Source organism: Meriones unguiculatus (genome assembly GCF_030254825.1).
Source record: "Meriones unguiculatus strain TT.TT164.6M chromosome Y unlocalized genomic scaffold, Bangor_MerUng_6.1 ChrY_unordered_Scaffold_23, whole genome shotgun sequence".
Classification (NCBI taxonomy): domain Eukaryota; kingdom Metazoa; phylum Chordata; class Mammalia; order Rodentia; family Muridae; genus Meriones; species Meriones unguiculatus.
In genome coordinates, this window is record NW_026843709.1 from 25,723,861 (window position 1) to 25,733,511 (window position 9,651).

Sequence of the window (9,651 nt, forward strand, 5' to 3'; positions counted from 1 at the left end):
AAAATAAAGTACTCCTTTTTATAGGAGAGAAGTCTCAAGGCATAACCATAATTTTAAAAGTCAAAACCAGATTTTAATACCAACATAAAATAACTCATTAATCTAGAATGAAAGAAAAATTATTTGACTAAGGTTCTCTCTCTTTTTTTTTTTTTTTTTCCACTCAAACGTGACCATCAAGATCACATTGCAATGCACCTGGCAATCTCAAGATGGTGGTAAGGCACATCATATACCACGTGGCAACCTATATGTTGCTATTTAAACATATGCATTCAGTTCATATACCACATAAACACATAGTTCCATATATACATTTTAAACAAGTCTGAATTTAAACTTTAAATATACCCAATTATTTTCGATCAATTAACCATGACCTACAGAGCATAAGATTATTCAAAAACAAACATGATGGCCATACATACATTTAAACAGAAAGAGAAAACTTTACTTACTTCCTCCAGCACTTTCTTTTTAAGCGCTTTATTTTCTCACTGGAGATACAGTTGCTAGGAAACTGGCCCATCCCCTTAAGGAGGGACACCAGATCATTAATGGTTTGGGGACCTTCCTATAGCCAATCATTTCAAAATGTAGCATTTTGACCAATAGATGCTTGTCGGGCAGGGATCTCCCTTGTCTTGGGCATGTTGAGAGGGACCAGAATCTTTGAATAACCCAACTAACCGGGGCACAGAGCGCTCCACTCCCACCACTTTAGTGTTGGGGGGGATGTGGGCCCAGCTGCAGTTTGTAATTTAAAACAATAAGAACCTCATGTTTTTACATTGGAGTCTGTTTATTCCTTGTCTTTTGGGGTTCATGAAGTGGGCAGAACATTTTGGGGGCATGTCCAGGATACCAAGACTCCAGGAACCTGACCCGGAGTATTTTTATGCTGGCCCTAAGTGTCTAAATGTCTCTGTGCAATGTCTGTAAGTGCAGTACTTTCTGTTCTCTATTCTAAAAATTCCTCAGAGCTTGGGGTGTTGGAGTGTCAGTATCTGGGTAGCAAGAAGTGATCAATGTGGACAAACTGGTGGTCTGGCTTCATCAGTATTTTGGTGGGTAATCTGTCTAGTCTGTTTTGTTTCTTTTTGTGTGTCTGTTGGGAGTGAAATTTTTAGACCTTTGCCAGACACACTTCCAACATGGTGGAGCATGGTGACCTTGTACTCCTGGCTCCAGTGCAGGACATGGTCACCCCTCCACACTGTAAACTCTGGAAGGCCTGCTCTCACAGGCCCAGACTGCCTAGTCCCAGTGAGCACTAGTAGGTGTCTCCTGAGGCAACATCCCACTCTTGATGTCTCCTGGGGTATCAGGGTCCATGTCTCCTGCACCCACTGGGGTGTAGCAGCAAGAGGAATCAGTGTGTTGGGCCTGCCTCAGAAGAATCAGTTTTGGTCCCGGGAATTATTTTTTTCTCAATGTCTGTGCAGTATTTGTTTGTTTTTGTATGTACGGCCATCATGTCTGTCTTTGATCAATTTTATGCTCTGTGGGTCATGGTTAACATGATCAAAAATAATTGTGTATGTTTAAATGTTAAATTCAAACTTGTTAAAAAATGTATATGTGTGCTTATGTGTTTATAAACGCATATGTTTAAAGGCAACAATATAGGTTGCCACGTGGTATGACTCCACCATCTTGGTAGCCACATGTTTCTTTCTAGATTAAAAAGAAGGGTTATTTTAAATTGGCATTGGCTTTAGAGATTGGATTGTTTTCACTGGTGAATTCTGGTTTTAAAATCTGGTTTTGATCTTTAAAATTATGGTCAAACTTTGTGACATTTCTCTCCTACAAAAGGGGTACTTAATTTTAATATAGCAAAAACATGTTTTAGAAAATGTTTAAATGCTGAAGGCTATAAAATGTTTAAAGTTTATCAGGCATTTGGGTATGACAATGATCTTGGGTAGTCTAACAGAATTTTTAAAAGTTTCCTGATCCTTTGGGGAGAACAAAAAGAATGGTATTTATTTATTTTACTAAATGAAACTAAGCCATATGGTTTGCACTAATTGAGAAAATTGCAGTATTACAATGTATCTTGTGGAGCCTTGTTTGCTTGTTAAGCTGGTTTGTTTATGGGAAACCATGTTCCCACCCTGGTCTTCACCTTGAGACAGAGAAATAAGGAGTTTCACCAAGTTCCTTAAAATTTGTTCTAAATTCCTTAGAGTTTGTTTATGTGATCTTGGACTACCATATCTGCTATAGGAAAGTGATTTTAGAAAAAGAATTTGAGGTTACAGAACTTATTTTTTATATTAATGTAATTTGTTTTTGCTTTGCCTATAAAAAATAAATCATGGACTCTGTGCTTCAGCATGATCATGTCAGAATGGAAAGGATTTTGGTGAGAGGTTTTATGTTTTGTGAAAACAAGGGAGAGAGCAAGAGATATTTTAAAAAATTAACTTGTTTAAATAAGAATGTCTGGTTAAACCAAAAGAATGAAGCTAGGAACCTGAAGGTATATATAGATTGTTGCAGGAGGTTAATGAATGTATTATAAAAAGCCAGAGAGTTAATATGATTTAAGAAAAAAATGTATTTAAAAATATGTTATAATTCATTTAAAAGGCTGGTGATTCTTCATTGCAAAATGCTTTTTTTGTGCTCTTCTAAGGAGAAAAAAACTCTGGCTGATAGGTTTGGTATGGCTAAAATAATTCATACAGTTTAAAATTTTTCTGTACTATTCTGTTACACAGTTGGTTCTAAAATTTATTTGATCATAATGTTATGACTTTTGGTTATGGGAGGTAACAATGCCATCAGCAACACCAAATGGCTATGTTTGGTATTGTCAGTCACAGCCTTGCTAACACATGGCTAGCCACCATGATGGTTCATGAATAGAGGGTGGAGCTGTAGTTTTGCTGTCATACTTGTTTAAGGCTTCCAGCTGAGTTCAGTTACAGGTGGCCAACCACCATGCTGGTCAAGAGAAAAAGAGGGTAGAGCCATGAGTTTGTGATCATCTTTGTTTAGGTCTCTCAGTTATGTTCAGTCCTCTGAACTAAGTGCAAAGTGCACTTAGTGCTAAGTGCAAAGCTTTTTACTGTTCAATTTTAATGCAAAGTGGTAGGATCAGCAAGATTTGCTAGCCTCTCTATAAACTATACTTGATTAAAAGTTTGGCTTTAATTTTAGTTCAGAAAGAGCTAACTACTCTAAGTTAGCTAAGTTATGCTAAATACTGTAGTTGAGCCTTATCTAGTCTCTTTGTTTAGGTTTTTTTTTTTTTTAAGTTCAGCCTAGGCTACTTAAAAATTAGTTCTACAATATGCATCTTATGAATATGTCAGAATTAGAGATTATAGCACTCTGTTTTATAGGACATAGTTTAAAGCAGATGATAAAGACAAAGAGTAACTCAGATATTTTGGCCCTCAAGCTTGTCAGACACCTGATGAATCTGGCATTTTAACATGTGTCAATGTATTGTGACAGAGTCCCAAAATACTGGCAGTAGCTCCCCCAAGGTCTCCAAGAAGATTTGGGCACAACTGATGATGGTGACTCCGAATTGTGGTAAGCTAACCACTGGGCAATACTGCCTCAACTGGCTAATTTCTATGGCCCAGCCTAAACTGTGGGATAAAGAGATGGACACCTGGAGAGTCATTGTTTCACACTGTGATAGGCAAGGTGAGGACAATCTCTCATATTCCTTTTTCCATAGAGGCAGTCTCTCATATGTGCCTGGCTGGACTGCCTCTGCTCATGATGCCAGAAGACAGGAGCCAGGGACATTGCTTAGGTGATGGACTAACCAGACATCTCTGTCATTTTGATTGTCACGTGGATTGGTATATTTATTTATCTTATAATTTATCCTTCTCAGGTCTCTGATCACTTTGATAGGCTAAGCTTATGGTAGCTTTGCAGCTAGAGAGCAGACAATTAGGTACATGGTTTGCTCAGTGATCAGTTCCTTAGCTAGTATAAACTACTAGGTACTATATCTCTTATTTAAAAAGAAAAACAGGTTTGTCTTGCTCACAGAATTTATGTCAACCCCTTGTGTCTTAAGATAAATAAACAGATAAAAAATGTGGATCTTATGTACAGTCTGAAGATATAGAAGTTTAGATCATAAAAATCTAGAGTGTTATTTCATCTGGAAAAAATGTTTGGGAGCAATACACTAATGGTATTCAGATCCCATTGCAAAAAAAGTAAATCTATAGGATTCAAGGGGTCATATATGGAAAACCCAAGATTGGGTCTTCAAATAATAATAGGAAGGGGAGAATAAGAGACCAAAAGATTATAAATCAGCAATTATTATTAAAGTTTAAGGCCTATACTATCTGGGTGAGGTGCATTAATACCCTGAGGGGAAGAACCTTCCATACTGCATTCTTTCCCCACTCACTAGAGATACAGTTGCTAGGAAACTGTTCCATCCCCGTAAGGAGGGACACCAGATCATTAATGGTTTGGGACCTTCCTATAGCCAATCATTTAAAAATGTAGCATTTTGACCAAAAGATTCTTGCCAGGCAGGAATCATCCTTGCCTTGGGCATGTTGGGAGGGACCAGAATCTTTGAATCACCCAACTAACCTGGGCACAGTGGGCTCGTCTCCCACTGCTTTGGTGGTGGGGGTTGTGGGCCCAAGCTCCAGCTTGTAATTTACAATAAAAAGAACCCCATGTATTTACAGCAGAGTCTGTTTATTCCTGGTCTTTTGGAGTTTCTGAACTGGGCAGAACAACTCAGCAGCATCTAGAAAGCCAGAAACACAGAGACAAAAACAAAAGATTCCACCAGTACTTCCTGTCTCCATGGGAGCAACCCACTTTCTAGGACTATCAATCAGATTTGGGATCCACTATCCCTCACAGTGCTATTGGGGAGCACTTCCCTGCAGATATCTGGGAGGTCTTCCAAGATCCCCATGGCCTCAGTCTGCTGGCTTATCAGCCAGTGTACTGTGACACTACCAATCCTGCCCACTCACTTTATACTATCTTTAGATTTCAAAAATCCACAAATTAAAAGGAATAGAGACATAGAACTTGGCCAAGGAAAATGTACTTACCTGAGCTTCTGATCCTTCAGCTCAGGAGTCCTGTGAGGTCTTGGGGATCCCAGAGAGCCCCAAATTATGTTATACCTGAATTGTGATACCGCTAAATACCACCACCAGGACCCGAGTTCATTTCAAACCACATGAGGATATTTCTATTGTAAATCATTATAAGCTGCATCTTGGGCTCACATCCAAAACCACAAAATCAGTGAGCCCCATGCTCAGGTTAGTTGTGTGATTTAAAGATTCTGGTCCCTCCCAGCATGACCAAGGCAGGGACAATTCCTGCCTGGAAAGCATCTATTGGTCAAAATACTGCATCTTGAATTAATTGGCTATATGAAGGTTCCCAAACCGTTAATGTTCTGGTGCCCCCCCCCCTTGGGGGATGAGCCAGTTTCATAGAAACTGTAACTCTAGTAAGTGGGGAAAGAATGCAAAATGGCAGGTTCTTCACCTCAGGGTATTAATGGACATCACCCAGCTAGTTCAGGCCTTAGACTTTAATAAAAACTGCTGATTTTTAATCTTTTGATTTCACAATGACTGCTTGATGTAGTGACATCATGGATTTTCTCTGTAAAAATATAAGCAAGGTCCTAATTAAAAGCTTTTTGTTAAAAGATTTGTTTGCTCAAGGAGCATTTTCCAGTAAGTAATTTACTGATTGAAGATATGTCTGTTCATTTAACAAATAATAGTGGAATCTGTGATAATGTGAAACTCACATGTCAAGGACACATGACTTTATTAATAAGCACTTGAAAGAAATATGTGACATTTTTCCTGAACTAGGAGTCTTGGAAACAGGAACTGTTGTCACTGTGTTGTGTGCTTTCAGCTGCCCAGAATGAGGCATGTAGGGCTGCACAGCATTTCTCATGCAGGCTGTACACTTGGCCCTTTTAATAAATGGCTCCTAAAAATCTTACTGGCTTTCACCTGTTTCATGACATTCCCCCTCTCAGCCAATCAGCATCTGAGAGAATCTTGAGGTTTCCATGGAGTTTCGTAGAAAAAAAAAAACTTTCTTCAGTGTCCAGTATCTTTGATCCTGTGCAGAATTTACTTTTTCTTGTGAAACTCAACAAGAATTTATCTCATCCCTTTATCCAGATCCCACACCTTTACCCCTTTTTACCTTTATGATACTCTAAGGTAGGAAATGAAACTTTAATATTTATTTAACTGGACAGCTTTCTATGTAGGGAAGCTTCAAAATGATGTGGGGACTAAGGGGAATGTACCCAGTGACAAGATGGTCTTCTTCTGTGGTAGTAGATCTGAAATTTCCTAGGTTGTGACTTTGAAATGAGCAGTTACTCCTGTACTCACTAAATGTACCTTCATATTTTTATTGTTATAATAGGTAGGTACGGTCTACTGTTCCCTAGGATATTGAGTCTTTAGAGCAGGGAAAAGAGAAGAAAACCTAACAATTCCTGGGACTATTCTGGTTGAACTAGAGAAATATCAGTTGGTATATAGGGAAAACTGAGGGCATAAAGTATTTGACACCTGGTGGGGCTCAAAGATAGTGTTGGCAAACCTCAATGAGCACAATTGCTTTGGCTGACCTGGCTGGAGTGGCAGCTGTGTCCTAATCAGTGGTCAATGCGGAACCCTCCTCATCCTGGGGTTTACAGTCTTCCACTTCCTGGTGATTTGATTTTCAACATCCACTCGAAGCCCATCTAATTAGATATGGAGTCTCCACTGAGGAACTGTCTGGTTAGTGATAGGAGGTATGGCCTTGTTAGATAATATTTTTCTCCTAATTTCTTTTTCAGCATTTTTATCTTATGTATACTGGAGGGCTACTGATTTTTTAAGTTAATTTTCTATCCAGCTACTTTGCTGAATATGTTTATCAGGTATAGGAGTTCCCTGGTCAAATTTTTGGGGTCACACTCAGATATACTATCATATCATCTGCAAGTAGTGCTACTTTGATATCTCCCTTTCTGATTTGTATTCTCTTGATATCCTTCAATTGTCTTACTGCTCTAGCAAGGGCTTCTATAACTATGTTAAAGAGATATGGACAGGGGTCAGACTTACCTTATCCCTGATTACAGTGGGATTTCTTTAAGATACTTTTCATTTAGTTTAATGTTGCCTATAGGATTGCTGTATATTTCCTTTACTATATTTAGATATGTGCCTTCTATCCCTGATCTCTCCAATACTTTAAACATGAATGGATGTTGTATTCTGTCAAATTTCTTTTTTTATTTTATTTTATTTTTTTTATCAGTTACATTTTATTAACTCTGTATCTCAGCTGTGTCCTGATCCCTCATTCCCTCCCAGTCCCTCCCTCCCTCCCTCATCTCCACCATGCCCCTTTCCAAGTCCACTGATAGGGGGGACCTCTTCCCCATTCATCTGATCCTGTTTTATCAGGTATCTTCAGGACTGGCTGCAAAGCCCTCTTCTGTGACCTAACAGGACTGCTCCTCCCTTTGGGGGTTGGGAGACCAAAGAGCCAGTCATCGAGTTCCTGTTAGAAATAGTCCTTGTTCCCCTCACTTTGGGAAACCAATTGGTTACTGAGCTACCACAGGCTACATCTGAGTGGAGGTTCTAGGTTATATCCATACATGGTCCTTGGTTGAATGTCAGTCTCAGAAAAGACCCTGTGCCCAGATATATTTGGTCCTTGTGGAGCTCCTATCCTTTCCCCATCAAACTAACTCCTCTTCTTTCTTATGATTCCCTGTACTCTGCCAAAGGTTTGGTCATGAGTCTTTGCTTTGAAAACACTGCTAGTTAGACTCCTTCAGATGCACTCAGTAGACTCCTGTCATACTTTCAATGCACGTCCCTTCTGTCTTTCTAAATGAGGATTGATCATCTTACCCCATGTCCGCTCAATTGATTATCTTTTTTAGGTGTATAGATTTCATTATGTTTATCATATCTTATAGGTCTATATAAGTGAGTATATCCCATGTTTGTCTTTCTCCTTCTGGGATATTTCACTGAGAATGATCTTTTCTAGATCCCACCATTTGCCTGCAAATTTCATGATTTCCTCCTTTTTGATTGCTGAGTAGTATTCCATTGTATAAAAATACCACAATTTCTGTACCCATTCCACCGTTGATGGACATCTGGGTTGTTTCCAGGTTCTGGCTATTACAAATAGAGCTGCTATAAACATGGTTGAGCAAGTGTCCTTTTTTTGTACTTGAACAAACTTTGGGTATATACCTAGCAGTGGTATAGCTGAGTCTGGAGGAAGCACTATTCCTATTTGTCTTAGAAAGCGCCAGATAGCTTTCCAGAGTGGTTGTACCAGTTTACATTCCCACCAGCAGTGGAGGAGGGTTCCCCTTTCTTCACAACCTCTCCAGCATGTGTTATTGCTTGAGTTTTTCATCTTGGCCATTCTGATGGGTGTAAGGTGATATCTCAGGGTCGTTTTGATTTGCATTTCCCTGATGGCTAATGAGGATGAGCATTTCTTTAAGTGTTTTTCTGCCATTCAATATTCCTCTGTCGAGAATTCTCTATTTAGCTCTGTTCCCCATTTTTTAATTGGATTACTTGGATTACTGCTTTTCAGCTTCTTTAGTTCTTTGTATATACTGGATATTAGTCCTCTGTCAGATAAAGGGTTAGTGAAGATTCTTTCCCAATCTGTAGGCAGTTGTTTTGTTTTGATGACGGCATCCTTTGCTTTACAGAAACTTTTCAGTTTCATGAGGTCCCATTTATTGATTGTTGCTCTTAGAGACTGTGCTGTTGGTGTTCTGTTCAGGAAGTTGTCTCCTGTGCCAATGACTTCTAGGCTGTTCCCCACTTTTTTTTCCAATTGATTTAGGGTATCTGGTTTTATGTTGAGGTCCTTGATCCACTTTGACTTTAGTTTTGTCCAGGGTGATAAATATGGATCTATTTTCATTTTTCTGCATGTAGACATCCAGTTGGTCCAGCACCATTTGTTGAAGATGCTGTCTTTTTTCCATTGAATGGATTTGGCTTCTTTGTCAAATATCGAGTATTCATAGGAGTGTGGATTTATTTCTGGGTCTTCTATGTGGTTCCATTGATACTCCTTTCTGTTTCTATGCCAATACCATGCAGTTTTTATTACTGTTGCCCTGTAGTACAGCTTGAGATCAGGAATGGAGATACCTCCAGATGATCTGTTGTTGTACAGGATCATTTTGGAGATTCTGGGTTTTTTGTTTCTCCATATGAAGCTGAGAATCTTTTGTTCGAGGTCTGTAAAGAATTGAGTTGGTATTTTGATGGGAATTGCATTGAATCTGTAGATTGCTTTTGGCAGGATGGCCATTTTCACAATGTTAATCCTACCAATCCATGAGCACGGGAGATCTTTCCATCTTCTGATATCTTCTTCGATTTCTTTCTTCAGAGACTTGAAGTTTTTCTCAAACAGGTCTTTCACTTGCTTGGTTAGAGTCACACCAAGGTACTTTATATTATTAGCGGCTATTGTGGAGGGTGTTGTTTCCCTAATTTCTTTCTCAGCCTTTTTGTCTTTGGTATATAGGAGGGCTTCTGATTTTTTTGAGTTGATTTTGTATCCTGCCACTTTGCTGAAGGTGTTTATCAGCTG